Here is a 22,033-nt window from a genome sequence, read left to right on the forward strand (position 1 = left end):
CCACGATATTTTTCTTTTTTGTTTTTTTCGAGACACAGTTTCTCTGTATAGCCCTGGCTGTCCTGGAACCCTCTGTAGACCAGATCTGCCTCTGCCTCCTGAGTGCGGGGATTACAGGCGTGTGCCACCACCACCTGGCTGCTGGCCGGGGTATTTTAACTTTCTTGGATTAACTACCTATAAAAAGTAAATTTCAAGGCAAGTGTTGTTCGTTGCACTGAATTCTTGACTTAGAGTTAGTGAGAGGGCTCCTTTTTCTTCTCATGTACCCATAATTTCCACCTCTTTCTATTCTGCCCAGTTTGACACGAATTCTCAGAACCAGGAACATAAAACCGGGAGCTGTGACTTTGAAGGGATAATGAGAATTCCAGGCCAGCCTGGGCTTCCTAGCTGAGATTCTAGCTCAAATATCAAGAGCTAGGTGTGATGGGGTTGTCACCCCAACATTTGGGAAGCAAAGGCAGGAGGATCAGTCGTTATCCTTAGCTACCTAACTCCTCCAAGGTGAGGCAGAGCAAGAATCCTTGCCTCTCCGCAACCCCGCCTGCTCCCTATACAAATCCACCTAAAACAAACTGAAGTTTAAACCTGGTAATCAGGTTGAGCCAAAGTCCAGAGAGGCTTGGAATAGTTTTTAATATAAAACCAGTTTCCTTATGTGAAAAAGGAAAAAAAAAACACACCTTAGAGACTGGTACAGGATTAAAACATAGCATTCAGTAAGTTTTAAATCCTCTCTCCCACCCACGCCGGGTGGTGGCTGTGCACGCCTTTAATCCCAGCACTTGGAGGGCAGAAGCAGGCGGATTTCTGTGAGTTCGAGGCCAGTCTGGTCTACAATAGGACAGGCACCAAAACCTACAGAGAAACCCCATCAAGAAAATCCAAAAAAAAAAAACAAAACAAAACCCCAAAACAAAAAAAAAAAAAAAACCAAACAAAAACAAAACACCCCGCAAAAAAACCAAAAAACTTTCCCTTTGTATGCAGGGGGTCATTTATTAATTACCCAAGGTGACAATCTCCACGATGAATAAAAGTTGAGGTGTAAATTACGGTGAGTTTACATTGCAGCAGTTGGCGAACTTTTAGGAACACTGCAGTAAAACTACAAACCCCACAATGCCTATAAAGGCTTAGTTTCTGCGATACGACGTTTCCGTGGCTCTGGGGACTGTAGAGGCAAATATTGATTTTTCTTCGTTATACGCCCGTTTATACTCTCGTTTCTTCCAAACACAACCTTTCTTCTCTAGGAATGCCAACTTTACCGTTTTTCAAAGTGATCCTTCAGTTACCACGTTTAGGGAATCCGAATACTCTAACACTTATTTTTGTTATTAAACAACAATGGTTTGCGCTATGCGGATTCCCAGGACAACTCTGCTGCAACAATCTACCCGCTGAACATTTGTTAGAAAACACGAATTACTAGCAAGACGCCATCCTGCAGCCGGTGCACGCCTGGGAAAGCCGGGCTCCCGCCAAGCCTCGCAGTCCCTAGCCCGGGTTCCGCGTGTTAACGTCCCGCACGCTTCGCGCGGCACGCGACCGCGCCGCCCAATCACTCGGGCACTAGCAGGGCCGGCTCCGCCCACGCGCCTCGGGGTGCCCGCGCCGAGCGAGCGGCCCGCGAGTTACCGCGGCGGCTTCGGGCAGAGGGAGCGAGCGAGCGAGCGACGCGGCCGTCCCGGGCTCCGCCGTCCGGCAGACGCAGGAGTGCCGCGCACCCAGCGAGATCGCGCCCACCCGCCCGCTTGCTCGCCCTCGCTCGTGCCCGCCCCACTCCACCGTCCCGAGCTCGGGAAGGGCCGGCACGCGGCTGGAGAGGGGCGCTCCTCCGGGAACGGCAGGGAATCCCCCCACTTCCACCGAACGTTCCGGATTGTTCACCGTCCTCACGTCAGCAGCAGGGGGTAATCCCCGGCTCCAGCTGCTCCTGACGTCACCGCGCCGAGCCTCCGCCCTCTCCACCCCCCCACCCCCGCCTCACGGACCAGCCTCCGGGTCTTCCTCAGAGCCCCGCCCCCTGGCTAGCCACGCCCCTCCCCTCCCCCAGGCGCCCGACGTAGAGGGCGGAGCTTCGCGGACCCGGGCGTGAGCGGTTACTTGGGCCCGAAGGTTCTGTCGTGGAGGCCGTCCTCCTGCCGCCCCGCCCCGCGGGTTCGTTTGCACGGCTTCTTCCACACCCTTTCTTCCTCCTCTTCGCCCGCCTCGCCCCGCCTTCCTCCGCTCACTTCTCAACCTCGCCAGTTCCTTCCCCGCCTCGCCACCTTCCACGATCTCGCGAGACTTGGCCCAGAACATTGCGGATCGGGTCGGCGCCATTTTGGGACTGAGACTGGTTGTGGGGGAGGGAAAAGCGGCAAAAGGGGATTATTCAAAGTACCGAAAACCTCCTCCCGGGATCGAGCGCATCGGCACCCCCAGGCCAGGGGCACCTCTGGTGGGGCAGAAGGTAACACCGTTCCCCGGGCCCCGGACGGGAGTCCCGGGGACGAGCGAGGCGGGGGGGGGGTTGCCCGTGTCGGCGTTGGGGCTGGAGGGGGTCGGGAGCGGCGTTGGTGGCGCGAGGCGTGAGGTTGCGGGCGGCCCGGGGGACAGCGTGGGGCGCGGGGCGGCCGCCCTCGGCGTTGACTCAGCCCGGCGGAGCGGAGGCGGCGGCAGTGGGGAAGAGGTGGGCGGCGGGCCTCGGGGGCCGTGGGGGGGTGCTCGGCGGAGGCCGGGAGCGGCGCCGGCGGCCGCGGCGTCGGGCTGCTTCAGGGCCCGGCACGCGCCTGCCCGGGCACTGGCCCGGGGAACCGGGGGAAGTGGCGGCCGAGCTGGGGCCTGGCCGCGCTCCGCTCGCCGGCGCTTCGCCCTCCCCGCCGCGCCCGGCGCCGTGGCAGTTGCCGCGGTTGTCGCTCGCCGAGGCGAGCGCTGCCTGCGCTCCGAAGTCGTGTGGGCTCCGGGTCGGACAGGACCTGGGTTTTTGTTTTTTTTCGGGGAGAACACCGTCCCTAACACGGTGTACGAGTGGAGCCCCATGTGTCCTGTACACCTTGAGTTTTGAACGAACCTGTTTGCTTGATTCAAGGAAATAGGGATTGGCACCTTGATCCCACGGCTGCTCCCCGAGGCTGGGAAGTCGCCCCTCAGGCGAATCTTAGGGACCTCCTTGCCACGCTCCCCTCCCACCTTCCCAGCCTGCCTTAGTGGGGAGATCCAGCTGCTCCGATCTCCGAGACGTTGCTTTTTGGAAGGAGCGTCCTTCTCTTTTCGCCTCTCGACCTCGGAGTTAGGTTCACTAACGCTCCATGGCAGCACCACCTGTCCATTTGTTTTCCTTTGGCACATGGGGTAGAATTAGGGAAGATCCATCGTGAGATGGTGTGTCCGTTTCATAGTTTTAATATTTGTAAAGAAAGTTTTGAAGTTTTGCACATAACATCCTCCGGTGTTCCTCCTGCACACAGTTCCAAGTTTATATCAGAACTTGCTATGTGATTCCGTCACCCACTGTTTTCTGCCCCTCGACTTTGAAGTCCTTTTCATTCAGTAGACTTTTACTGAGGGTTAGGCTCTTTTCCCACCTCTCTTTTTAGGAATGTACAGATAGGAGTTCTCGCCATGGGTTGATCCTCCCCACCGCCCCAAAGTGGTTAGTTTTTATCTGAAAAATAAAAACTGTGATTTAAGTTTTTTTATTACTTTTTACAGGTGATTGAATTATGCAGATATGAAGATCATCATCTAGGTTTTGTTTAGGCCCCGGATATTTCAAGTGGCCATTTTGGAATTACAGTTCTGTTTTTGTTTTGGGTAATTTTGCCCCAGAAGTTTATTAGAATTGACAAGAATCATCTCTGAAGTGAATTGATATTGGTAAACAAATTCATCGTGCTACTAAAAGACCCAGTCATTTCTTCAGTATTTTGGTTCAAACGGATTATATAAGTCGTTAAAGTATTTCGTCTGGTGTTATTTTTGTCTCTTCCCCTCTCCTGTTGGTGTTCTTCAGCCAGAACTGTAAGATATGTTTGATTTGTGTAATGAGTAGTTTCAAATTACTGTTTAAATATTGCTGAAGTTTCGTGGCAGTTCTTTTTACCCTTATTGAAAGTTTTAGTAATTTTTGACTTCAGCTGTTTTCATATTACAATGGGACAGCTTTTCTAAATGAAGCCATTGAAAGAATACAGAGCTTTTTTCTTTTTATCTTTTATTTCCTTGGGAATGTAAGATGTTCCACTTTGACACCAGCATGGTAGTATTGAGATAGCTATTTGTCTCTGTAGATGCTGATGTTTAGAAGTCATCTTCAGATGTGGAGTTTTCTTTTTGTTTCTGCTTTTTGCACATAAATTGGATTTTTCGTCTGGAGTGGATAAGTACAGCAGTGATAAATACATGGAATAGTAAAGAAGACCTTGATCTTGAATCCGAGGAACCTGGCTAATTCTGGATATAGCCATATGAAAACTTCAGAACAAATATGGGTAGCTGACTTCAAATAACTCTATGTCAAATAGTCATAGGTTAAGTATCTTCAAAGAACTTGGATATTTCAGAGGATACAAAATAAAAAAACAAACTGGAAAACATAAAGCTTATAGAGAAAAAACCAGCACCCTCCTGTGCAGTCCTCTTGGGATTTGTAAGTACTCTCACGGTGAGCAAATTCACTTGTAATCATAATGTGAGTCATTGATCCTGTGTTACTCTGCAAGCCTTTCAGTGTCTTGAAAAAAATTTTGCTTTTGGTTCAGTTTCTGGATAGTTTGAAAGTAGTTATTAGCTATATAGTACATTGGAATGGAGAAGATTTTAAGGCTTACAAATGTTTCAAACTTATTACAGTCTTAAGTTAAAAGTTTTTTTTCTTTTTCTTTTTCTTTTCTCTCGAGAGTGTTTCTCTGTGTAACAGTCCTGACCTTCCTGGAACTCACTTTGTAGATCAGGCTGGCCTGGAACTCACTGAGATTCTTCTGCCTCCCAAATACTGGGATTAAAGGTGTGCACCACCACAACCTGGCTAGTTTTTGTATTTTTAAAGTTAAAAACAAACATATTTGGTCAGTATTCACTTTAGACTATGAATAGCAGAATAGTAGAAACCTAGAAAAAAAACTTACACATTTCCCATATCTGGTTGATTTTATGTTTTAAATGCTTTACGCCTTGATTCCTAGTTTACTTTGTAAATGTGAGTTTAGACTGCATTACTACTATACATACAGTGATCTAGTTTAGAGTAAGGTAGTTGTAAAACAAAATAATGCAGGTTTAGTTTCAAATCTGGTATCTTAGGAATAAGCTTGTTTAAGGTTTAGCTATTTCTAATATTTTAACCCATTATAGATATTAAGTTTTATTGAAGCTGTTTTGTGTTTCACAATCTTCATTTTTCTAAGCATTACTGAGAGAAGCAGAGGAACTGAACAAGTTGACTTAAAAACCTTTAAACTAGCATAGTAATTACATATTCCCCCTACCCTCAGGAACGTTGTGCTGGCTTAAGTTCATAAATAGTTTTATTTAAGTTGTGATATTCATTAATCTAGCAGAAATTCTTTTAATAAATGTAAGAATTTTTAGTGATAACTGAATTTTTTAGAGTTGAGTGGTTTTTATTTGCTATCACATTTAATTTTTCAGTGTGTTAGGGGATTCCAGAGGGTTCTTTTTTTTAAAATATTTATTTATTTATTATGTATACAGTATTTTGTCTGCATGCCTGAAGACCAGAAGAGGGCGCCATACCTCTTTACAGATGATTGTGAGCCACCATGTGGTTGCTGGGAATTGAACTCAGGACCTTTGGAAGATCAGGCAATGCTCTTAACCACTGAGCCATCTCTCCAGCTCCCAGAGGGTTCTTTTAAAATGTATTTATGTATTTGTTTTATGTACATTGGCATTTTGCCATGGGTGTCAGATCCCCTGGAACTGGAGTTACAGATAGTTGTGAGCTGCCATGTGGGTGCTGGGAATTGAACTGGGTCCTCCTTAAACTGCTGAGGCATCTTTCCAGTCCTTGTGGTGTGATCTTTTTAAAAATTCACTTAAGTAGCCGGGCGGTGGTGGCGCACGCCTTTAATCCCAGCTCTCGGGAGGCAGAGGCAGGTGGATCTCTGTGAGTTCGAGACCAGCCTGGTCTACAAGAGCTAGTTCCAGGACAGGCTCCAAAACCACAGAGAAACCCTGTCTTGAACCCCCCCCCCCAAAAGTGTATTTTCACACAATTAGTAAATAGATTAATATGGCTACGTTTAATTTATTTCATCTAATACCTGTTCTGAGGTAGAAGATTATAACTTTTCAGTACTCTCCCAAAGATTTGCTAACTTTAATAGTTCATTTTTTCTAAGCAGTTTTCTCCCCTTGCTAACCTGTTGAGTTCTGTTAGTTCCTTTAAAGCAAAAGAAGCAGTAGTCTAGCTGGGTGTTGGTGACACACACCCTTAATCCCAGCACTTGGAGGCCAAGGAACTTGGATCTTGAGTTTGAGGCTAGCCTGGTCTACAGAACTAGTTCTAGGACAGCCAAGGCTACACAAAGAAACTGTGTCCCGAAAAAAAAAGGAAGAAGCAGTAGTCTAAATGAATGTTGGTATTTGGATATTCTGCTTTGAAGTTGGGATTAGAGTTCAATTCCCTGTGTTTTACAGACTGGATTATATGTGCTTTTTGTATGAGAAGAAGGTCTTTAGTAGTTCTTAAACATTTAAAAAAATTTGAAACAGTTAATTCATTGTGGGTGGCTGATCCTCTTGACTCGAGAGTGCTGAAAGTTACCTGTGTGCTGTCACACCAGGCCTTTTGTGCAGTATTTTAATACATTGATGAGAACATTTCATTTGTTTATCACTAGGGATCCAAGAGTCTGTATTCCCTGCATTCATTCAAAATTGACTTTTGAAATTTATTGTATAAAAGTATGTATCTTTAATGTGAAATAGAAATTGAACTTGGTTTGGCATGGTGGTGTGAGCCTTTTTATCCCAGCATTCAAGAGTCTGGTCTTCAGCATGAGTTTCAGACCAGACAAAAAGTATTGGATGGTGGGGACAAACAAACAAACTCTGGAGAGAAATTGAATTGGTATCACCTTACCTTTATTCATAGAAAATATCCATATTTGTTTTCTTGTGATCTTGAAATTTCTAGTATTTCCAAGCAACAATATTAGGGTAAATTAACTTCAGAAACCAGCTTTGTATACTTGACTCCTTGGTCTGTTGTGAACTTTGTCTTTAGAGTTGGTCAACAATTGATGTGTTGGGGCTGGGCTTGGTGGTGCACTGCCTCAGTCCTAGCAGAGGCTGTAATCTCTTTTGAGTTCAAGGCCAGCCTGGTCTACAGAGTTGAGTTCCAGGACAACCATGATTACAGAGAAATCTAGTCTTGAAAAACAAAAAAACAACAGCCAGGATTACAGAGAAATCTAGTCTTGAAATTTGTCAAAAACAAAAATGAAACAAAATAAACCCCTCAGAGCAAATAAAGAAACCAGATGTACATACTTGAAAAAAATTTCTGTAAAGTGTCATTGCCTCAACAGCGAGGTGTTGGAACCTCCTGGAATTGAAGTTACAGGCAGTTGTAAGCCGCTCTAAAATGGGTGCCAGAAACCAAATTGAGGTCCTCTAGAAGCGTAGCCAGTGCACTTAATCCCTGAGCCATTTCTCCAGCACCTGAATTTTTCTTTTCTCTAAGGTCGGCTCATGTAGTCCAGGGTCAAAGTCAAAAGTAACCTTAGGCTTCTGATTGCTTGCCTCTGCCTCTTCAGGGTTGGAATTAAAGGCATGCCCCTCTACTCAGAGGTTTGAACCTATGGCTTTGTGCAAGCTAAAGCAAACATTTTGCTAACTGAGGTACATCTCCACCCCTTCTGATTATTTTGACTGTTTTCCAATATTTTACTTTCTGAAAATTAAACTGTATAGTATTACTAATTACTAATTAGTAATTAGCGCGCTACTAGGACCAATTCTTCCCCACCCCATGTTCTCTTATTCATGTTCTAAATGAGGTGTTTTAATAATTACAGTTACAGATTATGGTGTCATGTGTTTTGCTGCTTACTTATACATGATAATCCACTCCCCCCACCTCAGGGTTTCTCTACATAGCCTTGGCTGTCCTGGAACACACTCTGCAGTCTAGGTTGGCCTCTGCCTCCTCAGTGCTGGGAATGATATCCATTCTTAATACTATGAGGAAAGTAGTATAATTATAGTGGTGTAAATGAGAAAATTTAGGAAAGTTGAGGCTGGAACAGAGTTGCTTGCTTAGAAATAGAATCCAAGTGATAATGTCTCTGCTCCTCATACTCTTAAAACCTCCCCCACCCCCCATGTATTGAGGATAGACCTCTTTCATGTTAGACAAGCTCTAGTCCCGAGTAGTAATCTCAGCCAAGCCTGTACTCTTAATTAGTATGCTTTAAACTCATCCAAGCTGGACAAACTGTACACCCAGCACAGTCTATACTCTCCATTGCTGTGTTTTACTTACACTGTCTTCTTGTGGATACCACTTTTAATTCATTCTGTTTGAACATTTCTCCCACTTCCCTTTGGTTAACCCTCATTGTACTAATAGAGAGGTTGGGGAAGCTAAGAGAAGCTACTATTCAGTTTTGCTATTTGTTAATAGCTATTTGGATAATGACTTTCCTTGGTAGTCTCTTACAAATGTGGATCTAAATATTTGTTGTGCCTTACTTTCTCACTGATTTTGCCCTGAGATTACTATATAGTTTTTGTTTTTAAAGCTTTTGGTGAGTTGGATGCACGGCAAAAGGAAAACAACAAACAAAAACAAAAAGCCAAAACATTGAAAGATGGGACATTTTAGTTTCAAAGTGAAATAAATGAGAGATATGTGAACCCACGTCAGATGATTTTGTGTTTTGACCATATTGTCTTGATTGTGTGTGTGTGTGTGTGTGTGTGTGTGTGTGTATGAGTGAAACAGCATCTCACTATTTCCTGGAATTTGCTGTGCAGTTCAGACTGGTCTTAAACTTGAGATGATCCTCCTGCTTCTGGCTCCTCAGTTAAACGAATTATGGGTCTGTGCCATCATATTTGGCCTTGTCTGTCTCACTTATATTGAAAACATTAAAGACTGTGCGTGTGTATATGTGTTGTGTATTCATGTGGAAGTCAGGACAGCTTTCAGAAATTGGGTTTTCTCAACCATCCAGCTAAGGCTTCGCAGCAAGTACTATATCTGGGAAGCTATTTCACTGATCCCAATGAGACTTTGAGATAATAGTTTATTTAGATGCAGGTATGATGTAAGAAAAGGATAATTTTGAGAATATCAAATACATAGAAAAAGGAATTGTGATATTGTGTATTTACCCTAATTTTTTTTTGGTGGAAATGATAATTGCCAACTTGATATTTAATTATATATAATACTTAGAGTTTACTTAATTAAGTTTATATGTAAAACCAGTGTTTATAGTGTCTTGAGCTATTTTTTCTTTTTTCTTTTTTTTTATTTATTAAAGATTTCTGCCTCCTCCCCGCCACCGCCTCCCATTTTCCTCCCCCTCCCCCGATCAAGTCCCCCTCCCTCGTCAGCCCAAAGAGCAATCAGGGTTCCTTGAGCTATTCTTTCTATCTCTTGTTTTTGCTAATGGCGTTACCCTAATTCCATGTTGCCGACCTGAAATTGTATCTTTGACTTCTTAGGGCTACGTAGCTTTGCTTTCCCATTTCAAATTTTCATTTGCTAGCTTACTCTTAGGTTGTTTTTCCACTTAAGAAAGCAGCTCATTTATTTCTTTGCTTTTCACTTTACTCTTTTAAAAGTCTCAGAAACCTCCCTAAAATATATCAGGAGTAGCTTAGCTGATGTTCTAGTTCGCTTTAGGTCTTTCATGAAATCTCTGTCGATGCCAACTAGAGCCACAATCCACTTGGATCTCCTAGAGCCGGTAATCTGAGATGAAGGAAATGTGTAATACCTTTTACCAAGGTTCAGCCACTTTCTGCCTCTTTAAATGCATGTCTAAAAAGGTTTATGAAGTTAAGACAAAATAAAAGGAAATCCCACCCATACTTTTAATCAAAAGATTTATAGAACTTTTTGTAAAGTACATATGGGTGGAAGGCTTTTCATATAAATAATCAAAATCTTTGTTCCACAAGAGTAGAGTGGGGTGTTAAATAGTTTTGGGGAGAGTATATTCTGAATTTATACGCACTCAGTAGACTTAATAACTTTCCAGGTGCTGTATGACTTGTGGGGATAAGGTGCTTTGTTTTCTTTTTTTTTTTTAGGGGCCATATTAAGGGTTGAATCTAGAGATTCACGTTCTAGACAAGTAATTTATTGCCGAGCTATACCTCCAGTCTTGTTTATTGCTTATGCTTCCCCCACATACTGGCCTTTCAATTAGCATAGTAAATGAATTAAAAGGAAAGGTTTTATTTATTTTTTTATATGTATGAGTTTTGCTTGTATATTTTTGTGTGTACCGTGTTTGTGCCTGATGAGAAGAGGGTATTGGATCCCCTGAAACTAGAGTTAAAGACACCTGTGAACAGTCATGTGGGTGCCGGGAACTTTTGAGAGCACAGGTCTTCTAGAAGAGCATCCAGTGCTCTTAATCACATAATCTCTGTCCCCCCCCTAATATATATATTATATATATTTTTGGTTTGGTGGTTTGTTGCTCGAGGCCAGAGGTACCAGATCCCATGGAGCTGGAGTTAGAGGCTGCAGCTGTGAGGTGCCTCTTGCAAGCGGTTGATAACCTGTCCTTTGCAGCAGCAAGGACGCTTAACCAACAGCTGTCTCTCTAGCCCTTAGTTGTCCTATTTGTAAACATTAGTTTTGATATACTTTCTCTAGTGACTAATAGAATATTTTCTTACGCTAACTGGGCCATTTGTATATCTTCAGAGAAATATTTAAATACTTAATGAAGATAACCACTGTTATCCCTCCCTCTTCTTGCTTTGTAGCCTAATCTGAATTTGAATTTATAATCGTCCAGCCTCAGCCTCCATAGTGCTGAGATTACAGGTATATTTCACCACACCTGATATATTTGCCCATTAAAACCTTGTTGTAGATAGTCATATATTTTAGATAGTAACCTTAACCATAATGAGCGAATCATTTGAAACAGGATCTTAGCACATATCTCAGGCTGTCTTGAAACTTACCCAAGCTGGCCTTGATTTCTTGTCTCAGATGGATGAATGCTGAGATTACAGTGTGTTCTAGCACCATTTTCAGCTAATGAATCCTAATAACTAGTCAGTACTGAATTGGTGTTCATAATGTCCTAGGCTATTCTAAACCTTTTTAGTTCTATAGACACCTGTGTGGGAAGGTTCGCTTACTCTCACTTTACAGTTAGAAAATGTAGGCACAGGGATTTCAACATATTTCTTCTGAACATACGTATTTCTGTATCAAGATTTACAGTTAATTTTTCAAGTGCTAATGAGAAAAGCAAAATACTATTCTGTTTTTAGAATATATTTTTGTCTTGGGCAGCAACTAAATTTTATTTTCCCAAGTGATAATAGTTTGCAGGTTGATAATAATCATTCAGGAACGTATGTGTGAGTTCTGGGAATCAAACCCAAGTTCTCTGTAAGGTAATACTAAGTGCTCTTAACCTCTGAGTCATCTCAGCTATCCAACCATAGCTAATTCTTAGGGTCCTTGTGAACGTTAACCAAAATAAGGTATCTAAAATCAGTCATACATCGAAATTCAGTCCAAGATTAAGTAATTTACCTAAGGGGTTAGGTGACAAAAGCAGAATTTGAAATTTTTTTTTTTACTTTTGAGGTGGTGCTGGGGATTGATTTTTATTACCAAGTATAAATTATGATCTAGTAGAAACAGTGTCCTAGTAGTGACTCTTAGCCCTTAGGTTTTCAGTTCACTAGAACTTGTGATGTGGTGGAAACCTGTTTGGAGAATGGGGGAGGGGCTTTCTCTCCCTCCTCTCCTCTTTTTTTTTCCTTTTTGCATTTCTCTTTCTTTTTCTCTCTCCTTTTTGCCCCTTCCCCTCCCTTCTGTCCCTCTCCCCAACCCACCCCCTTCCTGTCTTTTCCCCTCCTTTCCTCTGAGACAAGTTTCCATTTTATAACCCCGGCTAGCCCAGAACTTATGCATCAGCTTCCCAAAGTTCTAGGTGTACATCATGTATTTTGGGAACTGGAGATAGAGCCTGGGGCAAGACAAAAAGGAGCACCTAGGGAAGTGTATACCACTTACCTATACCTTAGCTCCTAAGTCTTTAAAAATCATCTGTTATATGTTTGCTTTGATTAAAACCCTCAAACCATGTCAAATAAGGAAAGATTTTTTTAGGATTCAGTCCATCATGGTGCAAGAGCAGAGCAGAATGACTCCAGTTGCAGGAAGCAGAGAATATTTGCATGGTCTAACCAAGTTCACTGGCCCTTCTGTTGTTCTCCTTTAATTCCATGCTGGCACCACCTGTATTCAGGATAGAGCCTTCTGTTAAAATCTCTGGAAGTGCACACTAGACATACACAAGTCTTATATTAATCTCCTAGGCTCTTTTTAATCCACCTTAGTTGATAGAATTAACTATCTTACTTTGTTGAAGCAAAATACCCTCTTTCATATTAGAGCAAAATATTATATACTTGTAATGAAGGTAAATGAAAGGAATTTATAATAAAGTAACACATTTAAACATTTAATGTCATAGTATGATTAGTCTAGAATATAAAGCACCCTTTACTCATTTCTTTGTGTGTCTACGCATATATGTGTTGCCATGCATCCCTGGCTGGCCTGTAACTCACTACATAGGACAGGTTGATCTTGAACTTGGAGGTGATCCTTTTTTGCTTCTTGGTTCTGTTTTGCCAGTGCTGAGACTGAAGGCATGTGTCTCTAGTCAGCTTATCTTGTCTTTTAAAAATTAATGTTTTTGATTAGTTTGCATGTTTTTCCTTTCAACAAATATTTTATTTTTTTTAAATGTTCTATAGCTAGATCTTTTTTTAAATATTTATTTATTTATTATGTATACAATATTTTGTCTGTGTGTATGCCTGCAGGCCAGAAGAGGGCACCAGACCCAGTTACAGATGGTTGTGAGCCACCATGTGGTTGCTGGGAATTGAACTCAGGACCTTTGGAAGAGCAGGAAATGCTCTTAACCTCTGAGCCATCTCTCCAGCTCCATTAACAAATATTTTAAAAGTTTTTTTATTGTTGTTATTTTATATGTATGAGTTTTTTGCCTGCATGTCTATGTATGTGTGAGCATGGGCATGTTGATGTTGATGGAGGCCAGAAGAGGAGTATCAAATCCTTTGGAGCTAACTGGAGTTGGATACAGACACTTGTGATCTGCCATGAAGTCCTGAGAATTGAACCTGGGTCCTCTAGAACAGCTGGGTGCTTTTAACTTCTGAGACATCTCTAGCCCTCCCATTTTTTTTCCACTCTCTTTTTTTTCTATGATAGTGTCTCATTGTAGCTCAGGATGGCCAGAACCTTGACATCTTTATATTTTATCTGTGTAGTACTGGGGTTATAGATAAGTGGTCTGGGCCACCATACCAGTTTCTAATTGTTGAAACAATTTTTTTTTTGAAACAATTAGTTTCTTACATATTGTACATTATACTGAAGACATGGCCTTGTGCATGCTAAGCAAGTAAGTATTCTACCATTGAATTACATCCTTCCAGAGTAAATTTATACATTTTTTTTAAGTTGAAAATATTTTATTTGTACAATATATTCTGATTATGGGTTCTCTTCCCTCATCTCCTCAGGTCTTTTCCACCTTAATATCTTTCAACTGCACCTTCTCTCTTTAAAAAAGAGTGAAGATCTTTTCCACCTTACCACCTTTCAACTACACCTTCTTTCTTTAAAAAAGAGTGAAATTAAAACAACAACAAAAAAAGCAGAAGAAACACATGCATGTAGAAGGACACCCCCCCCAAAAAAAAAACCCGTAAAAAAGCTAAGTTGGAACTGTTATATATAAGCAAAAGACTAGTACAGTAAAAAATGACCAAGCAAAGCAATATGATGCAAAAAATAGTCTCAAATACAATTGAGTTCCTTTTGTGTTGGCTATCTACTGGGCATGGGGCCTACCCTCAAATGTGGTTTGATTACCTAGTGAGACTATTGGGAAACTAATTTCCTTTGTAAGTAGTTGTCAATTGAAGATAAAATTTATACATTTAAGAAAGAATATATGAGGCTGAATAATAGTCCACTGATTAGTTTGCTTTCTTTTTCCCCTAATTTTTCTGCCAGTTTAATTGTGAATTGTAATTAGTCTGCACTGTCTTGTGCCGTAGTGACATTTTTTAAAAGAAATGATTAAAAGTGGATATCAGTTTCCCTGTACCACTAATTGAAGATAAAAATCAACATCAGGCTTGGGTTAATGGTTCTTGTAGAGGATAAAAACTAAATTGATTTTTATCTGTCTGTCTATTTTGTTTTTCAAGATAGGGTTTCTCTGTGTACCCTTGACTGTCTTGGAATTTGCTCTGTATTGAATTCTTAGAGATCCTCCTGCCTCTGTTAAATATTTTATTAATGAGTACTCTGTCTACATGTGTGACTTTATGCCAGAAGAGAGCATCAGATCCCACTATAGATGATTGTGAGCCATCATGTGGGTGCTGGGAATTGTACCCAGACTTCTGAAAGAGCAGTTAGTGCTTTTAACTGCTAAGCCATCTCTCCAGCCCCTCAGTTTAATGCTTTTACACACACACACACAAATATTTTAAAAATTGGGGCTGGAGAATTGGCTCACTGGTTAAGGGTGCTTGCTGTGCAATTGAGAGGACTTCAGTTCTTGTTCCAGCACACACATAAGAAGCTGGACATCAGACAAGCTCACACCTACACAAACACATGTACTTTGTGTGTGTACACTTCATAATCTCATACTCACATAAGTTTTAAATAAAAATAAAAAGAATGTAATGATTCCACTAAAAAATTGATCTTTTATGCCAGGTGTGTTATTTACCTGTAATCTCAGCACTTGAGGCTAAGGTAGGAGGATGAGGAGTCTATGGATATTCTCTAAGGCTAAATAGTGAGTTTGAGGACAATGTAGATGACACGAGACCCTGTTTATGTACTTAGGTTTCTTCATGGACCCACTTTGAAGGTAGTTTTGTTGATGTATATACAATAATATACTCTTTTTTGATAATTTTTTGAGAGAGGTGTTATGTTACCAAACCTGACTTCTTAATTCACCATGTAGTCATGAAGCATCCTGATCTGTCTTCAGCTCAGCAGTGCTGAGATTACAGACATGCCTCACCATGTCTAGCTATAGTTATTTATTTTTTTTTTTACAAAAATGAAATTTTTGAATACTTGAAATTGTAGGGTGTAAAGTGTCTTCAGCATTTTTTATGTTATCGATAAAATAATCAATGCTAAGAATGTCTGTCTATTCTAAGTATGTTGCAAAACGGCAAAAATTTTTTAAGGCCATTTCAGAAATAGTTGAAAAAAATTTCTTACACTTGTAAGTCAAAGTTTACTTAACAGCTTAATTTCGTCAGCACCTTGGCATGGTGGTGGTGCAATATTGTAGTCCTGCACTTGGGAGGAGGAGGCAGGAGGAACATTCAGCTGTATAGTGAATTGTAGTCTAGAGTATGTTGTATGTGAAACCTTAAAAATAAAACCCAACCAAAAAGCATTAAGTAAACTTCCCAATTTAAAACAAAACCCAAAAAAACTAACATCAGCAGCTCAAACTTTACTTTCTCTCTCTATATATTTAAATTTATCTGTTTACTCACTCACCAGTCCATTTATCCATTTATTATGTGAGTGGGTGTGAGTGCCATAGCATGCCTGTGTAGGTCAGGACAGTTTACCTGAATTGCTCTACCTTCTAGCATGTGTCCTGGGAAATGAAGTCTGGTTTGACACCTTTTAACTTTACTGAGCTATCTCTGACCCTCAAAGAGCTTTTGATAACAATAAAGTTTTGAATCTGAGGTGTTTGAGGCAGCATTTATTGTTCGTTTGTGTGTAGCTTGTGTGATGAGCTATTGTGAACGTGCTATTGTGAATGTGCTTGATGCAGTATGGATCAGTATTGTCTGAACATCAGTTTATTAAATTTTTGATTATGAATTATTTTTGGTTGTCAAGCATTGAGAATCCTTTTAATCTTTTTTTTTTATTTTTATTTTTTTATTTTAAATTTATTTATTTATTAAAGATTTCTGTCTCTTCCCCGCCACCGCCTCCCATTTCCCTCCCCCTCCCCCAATTAAGGCCCCCCCCCCCAGCCCGAAAGGCAATCAGGGTTCCCTGTCCTGTGGGAAGTCCAAGGAACCCCCACCTCCATCCAGGTCTAGTAAGTTGAGCATCCAAACTACCTAGGCTCCCACAAAGCCAGTGCGTGCAGTAGGATCAGAAACCCATTGCCATTGTTCTTGAGTTCTCAGTAGTCCTCATTGTCCGCTATGTTCAGAGAGTCCGGTTTTATCCCAGGCTTTTCCAGACCCAGGCCAGCTGGCCTTGGTGAGTTCCCAATAGAACATCCCCATTGTCTCAATGTGTGGGTGCACCCCTCGCGGTCCTGAGTTCCATGCTCGTGCTCTCTCTCTTTCTGCTCCTGATTTGGACCTTGAGATTTCAGTCCTGTGCTCCAATTTAGGTCTCTGTCTCTGTCTCCTTTCATCGCTTGCTGAAGGTTAATATTCAGGAGGATGCCTATATGTTTTTCTTTGGGTTCTCCTTATTTATTGATGCCAGATTTTACACCACTCCCTCATTCAGTTAGGTGATACCATTTGGGGTTGTTGAGGTCCACCAAGAATTTGGGATGCTGTGTGTGGAGGCTCAGGCCTGAAATTCAGGCATTTTGGAAGCGGAGTTGAAGGTCAGCCTACTCTACATAGCAAGTTCAGGCCAACCAGGACTACATAACGAAATCTTGTCTTAACAATAACCCCTCAGAAAAAACCCAAAACAGAAACTAAGCCAACCCAGAATGGGAAATTGAGGACTATGGGATCAGCCAAAAGGAATAGGGTGAATTGGAGAATGTAGGTAAATATAAAATGAAGGGACTGAAATGAGCAATATGTGTAACGTGTATAGTGTTTTACATATTTCATATATATATGGAACATTTAAAATTGTTAAGACAATGTATTATACTTTGGATAATACTTAGGTATGATTACTTGGGCAAACTATGGTATGACATCATAGCTTTAAATGGTATATTTATAAAAAAAAAGTTAGCTTTTTTGAGACAGCATCTGGTTGGCCTGCAAACATGATGTGTTGTTGTTCAGATTGCCCTTGAATTTGTGGCAGTCTGTCTCTGAGTTTTGGGCTTATAGCTTTGGATCATCATCCCTGGTCCTGTCTAGGTAATCTTAAATGTTCAGTCCAGATTTTCATATTATGTAAACATCTTTCTTGAATTCTCTACATGTTAATACTGTACTCTTATTTACTCCATACTTACAAGGGAACTTCGAGTCAGTCTTTGTCCTGTCCCCCACCCGCTTTAGTACTTAAGGTTTAACCTGGGGTCAGTGGTCTCAAACATGCTAGGCAAGCACGCTACCACTGAGCTTCAGCCTTAGCCTTTTGAGTGAAGTGATTGAATTTAGTCTTATGCATGCAAGGCAAAGTGGTCTGCCCCTACCTGTTATTTTCCCCCACTCCCCTCCCCCCCGTTTTATTTTTATTTTAGTAAATAGCTTCCTGATCTACCTTATCAAAATGAAACACTTGGAAATCATCTTTGGCTTCCATTCCCCCATGGACGCATTCTATTTGTTCTACCTCTTATTTCATATGTCCTTTTCTATCCTATTGCTTCTACACTTGTCCAGGATACATCTTGTTTTCATTTGAATGACTGCGTTAGCCTCCTTTCTTTACCATTTGTACTGTATAGCTTATTCACGGAACAAAATGATCCTTTAAAAGTACTAATAATTGGGACTGTAGAGATGGCTTAGGGGGTGAGAAGCGTAAACTTTTGTAGAGGACTTAAGTTTGGTTGCAGCTATCTTGGGAACCTCTATCTTCTGGGCACTTGTGGTGAACATGGTGGTGGACACACATAATTAAAAACAAAGAAAAGTTAAATTTTTGTTCTTAAAAGCCTTCCAAGTTGTTTTCTTTGGAATTAAGCATACTATTGTATAAGTCTTTACATTGTTTATTTTTCTCTGCAACTTTGTGATCTTAGTTCCCATTGGCCCCTGGCCACTTTTTTTCTTTGAAAATACCAGTTTTCCTTGTTTAAAGTCTTTATGTTGTTTCTTTAGTTTTTTCACTAGCCCATCCACCCACTTTCTTCTGTTTTTTCTCTCTTCCGCATTTTCCTTTCAGGGAGAGGGCTGATTTGGAACTCTTAGGTTCCAGGGATCTTCCTGCTTTAGTCTTTCAGCAAGTTGGACTGTTTCTGTGTAGTACTGCCCCTGGCTAGTTCAGTTTTAACTCAGCTGTGACAGACTTTCTCTGACTGTTCTTTGTTTGAACAACTCTTTTTATACTCTTTCATTTCTTTTAGTCCATAATACCCTTCCTAGTTCTTCAAAGCCTGAACTCTGACCTCTTAATTTCCTATCCCCATCTTTATATCTTCTCATTTTTATTGTTTCTACAGTATTATTATTGAAAGAATTATTCACATTATAGGTGATTTATTCTTTTTTGAGGTTTAAATTTGGTATATGTAGTTAGTATTTTTTATTATAATTTGGTGCTTAACTGCTTGGTGATTAGTTAAATTTGTTTTTACAAGATTATTTATAGCCAAATCAATTTGTTATCACATCATTTAAAAGCTGTTTTATTTGCTTAGATTTACACCATTTGTTGCATGAACTTCTAAATCTGTTTACCTGATAAACACTTTAATTACTATCATGATTTTAAGATTTTTTTCTCTAATTTTAAATTGAACCACAGGGATCAGATTCAGGTATTTTGCCATTTGTCTCAAATTTAAAACACCAGAATCCACTATTTCTAAGTCTTTGAAATAGAATGATAAGCACAATTTCTGACTCAGAATTTTTGAGACTCAGGGAGGCTGACATTTATTTTTTTGTGTGTGCATGATATGTGTGTATAGAGGTAAGAGGACAAGAATGCTCTCTCCTTCCACATTTTTGTGGCTTCTGGAAAATTAACTTGAGTTTGAACAGCAAGCATTTTTTTTTACCTGTTTTGTCATCTGGCTGACCCAGCTATGACTATTTACACCAAATAATGTCTATTATGTATTGTATTATTTAAGAGGAGGGAATGGAAGAAGGTATTGCAGATTTGTGGCTTCAGGCTCTCATGTGCCCCCCCCCCCCCAACATGGTGTCTCTGTAGCCTGGCTGTTCTGGAACTATAGACCAGGCTGGCCTTGAACTCTTGAGATTTCCTTGCTCTGCCTCCCGACTGCTGGGATTAAAGGCCTGTGCTACCATGCTTGACAGTGACTGAAATTTTAATCATTTGCTAGTTTGAAGTTTCTTAGTGTGATCTTTGGTTCTGTGTAAGAAAGAGTATTATAGAACCCTTCCAGGGCTTTACTTACTAGGCAGCTCTGGAAAACTGCTAAGGTGAGGCTCTAACCATATTAGGAGGCGAGTGCTGAAAGATTTTGGAACCTAAATTAGGTTGAAAACTACTTGAATGGTAAGATGCTTCAAAGACTTTTCCTGTGTAAACTAGATGTCTCATCCTCCTCAAAGTGTGTGGGGTGATAAAAGTGACTGCAATGTTTTGATCTTAGTTCTATGAAGGTAGAACCTTCCAAATACCAGTTTGCTAAAAAGACAGACAGTAGTCTATTTGAAGCCTAAGAGGCCTGAGTTGACAGGGAACAAGTTTTGACTATATTACTGATTTTCCCTATAAAGTTTATTAAGACCTGTATTATGGTTTGATATATAACTAGACCTCTGAGTCGGAAGATTTTGTGATTCTAGAAAGTTGAATGTACTGTTGTGGGACCTGTTACTTTGTTGTAAATAGGAAAATTACTTTTAAAACATTTATTTAGGGCTGGTGAGATGGTTCAGTGCAGAAATAGTTCAAATTTGGCAGCTTGAGTTTGATCCCTAGAACATGTATGTGTGAAGGAGAGAACCAAAGTCCTAATTTCCATACATTTGCTGTTGCAAACTTGTCTCCTGCCCCTCCCATCATACGTGTGCTTTTCAGACAGGAAGGAATAGTGAAAAATTCCATTATCTTTCTGCGTTAGACTTTGAAGAAAGTTTTATTTTCTTCTTAGTTAAAAGTATCTTGAGGTCTTTGTGTCTTGGATTATGAAAGTTTGAAAACATTAAATTAACAGTAGCTACTACTCTTTTATTTTAAAGGATAGTTTAAACCCTGTTCTAAAAAGTGAAATTCTACATGATAGGTAATTTCAAGCTTTCCAAGAACGTTGTTTTTGGTTATACTATTGCCATAAAGACATTTAATTTTGTTCATGTTACATAGAACTAAATCATCTGTAGGATTTACATAGCCTAGTAGTGTTATGTGTAAAAAACACAAATTAAGGATAAACAAAGCACCTAAGAGGTTCTACAGTTACATTTGGGTAAACTCTTAAGTTTTTTTAAAACCAGTATTAAAACTATGGCTATGTTGTAGTGTAATTCAGAAATTTTGTACATCTGTGAACTGAAAGAGAACTCAAGGAGAAGTTACTTGAGGGTAGGCAATAGATTGTTTGCATATTTTAGTAAATTCTTTGGGAAAGTTTGAGAGAGATTGGTGTTCTTTTTCTTTTTTAAAGGTGTGTGTTGCGGGGAGAAATTGAGAGTGTGTGTGCTTGAGATAGGCTGTTGCCAGCTTTAAGCTTTAAGCTTGTGATCCTCCTCCCTGGTCAGTGCTAAGAGTATACATGTGCATCACTCTCTTACCTTTAGCAGTGTATAAAGACACGGAGTCCTATTTTCCAGATTCTGTCATTTATTGACTGGTTTTGGGATAGACTATTATTATTGGCTTTTTGAAAACTTGCTCTATGGACTATGCTGACCTCGAACTCAGATCTGCCTGCCTCTGCCTCCTGAGTTTTGGGACTAAATGTGTGTCCACCACCACCCAACTACTTGTTATAATTTTAATTCTGCCCCTTTTGTCCTTCCTTTTATCTGATCCTCTACAATGTTGACAATTTGGTTTTTTCTTTTTGTTTTGATACAGGTACAGGATCTTACATAGTTATCTGAGGTTGGCCTGTAGTAATTCTCAATGTAGCAGTGATTGACCTTGAATTTGTAAGTCTTTGCTTCTACTTCCCAAGTGCTTAGGTTACAGATAGGGTGACACCATTCCTGACTGCTTTTTGACTTTCTCATTTTTGCTGTGTATCCCAAGTGGGCCATGAACTTGTAACAGTACTCTTGCTTTAGCATCCTGAGTACTGAAATTACAGAACATGTGGCCACTGTACCCGACTGGCACTTTTTTTAAAAATAGTAAATACTTCTGAGAAATTATACTTAAAAGTTTATTGAAAGGGGCTGGCTCAAGGGTGAAGAGTTCAATTCCCAGCAACCACATGGTGGCTCACAACCATCTATAATGAGATATATAATGGCATTCTCTTCTGGTATTTATGTATATATAAAATAAATAGATCTTTTTTAAAAAAGTTTTTTTGTAAGGATCTGTGGCTACGGCCTAGTTTTACAATTATTTATTAGCTTTTTGTTGAAGTCAGGGCTGACTGCTGCCTTATATCTTCTACTGCTTAGCACAAACTGTTCATGTTGGTCATTCAGTAAATTAGTTGATTTGAATTAAATTTTGTTGCAATTAGTCCACACTGTTTGCAGTACAATTCTAGTTTAAAATTTACCTTTACAAACACAAAAAGTCCCGGTATACCGATTTGTGGAAGATTTAGTCTGCTTCATTTTTGTGAGAAAACTCAATAAGTATAAATTTGTGTACTTAATTTTTTTTTGAGATTAAAATATGATTAAGTCATTGCTCTTCTTCTTTCCTCTCTCTAAACCCTCCCATGCA

At 40.4% G+C, this 22,033-nt stretch overlaps 1 protein-coding gene across 7 annotated transcripts in view; it reads left to right on the top strand.

Moving 5' to 3' along the window:
* Positions 1-1,738: 1,738 nt before the first annotated feature.
* Positions 1,739-22,033, top strand: part of Gpbp1 (GC-rich promoter binding protein 1) — a 68,703-nt gene continuing 48,408 nt past the window's right edge. For 2 of the 7 annotated variants that reach the window (XM_075976070.1, XM_075976072.1), the window contains exons 1-2: positions 2,069-2,461; positions 3,703-4,639. The gene's annotated coding sequence lies outside the window, so the exon portion shown is untranslated. Of the gene's footprint in view, positions 2,462-3,702; positions 4,655-22,033 lie in introns of all 7 variants that reach the window. The other 5 variants (XM_075976071.1, XM_075976074.1, XM_075976076.1 and 2 more) reach the window with 5 other exon arrangements.

This window comes from Microtus pennsylvanicus, chromosome 6 (genome assembly GCF_037038515.1).
Source record: "Microtus pennsylvanicus isolate mMicPen1 chromosome 6, mMicPen1.hap1, whole genome shotgun sequence".
NCBI lineage: Eukaryota > Metazoa > Chordata > Mammalia > Rodentia > Cricetidae > Microtus > Microtus pennsylvanicus.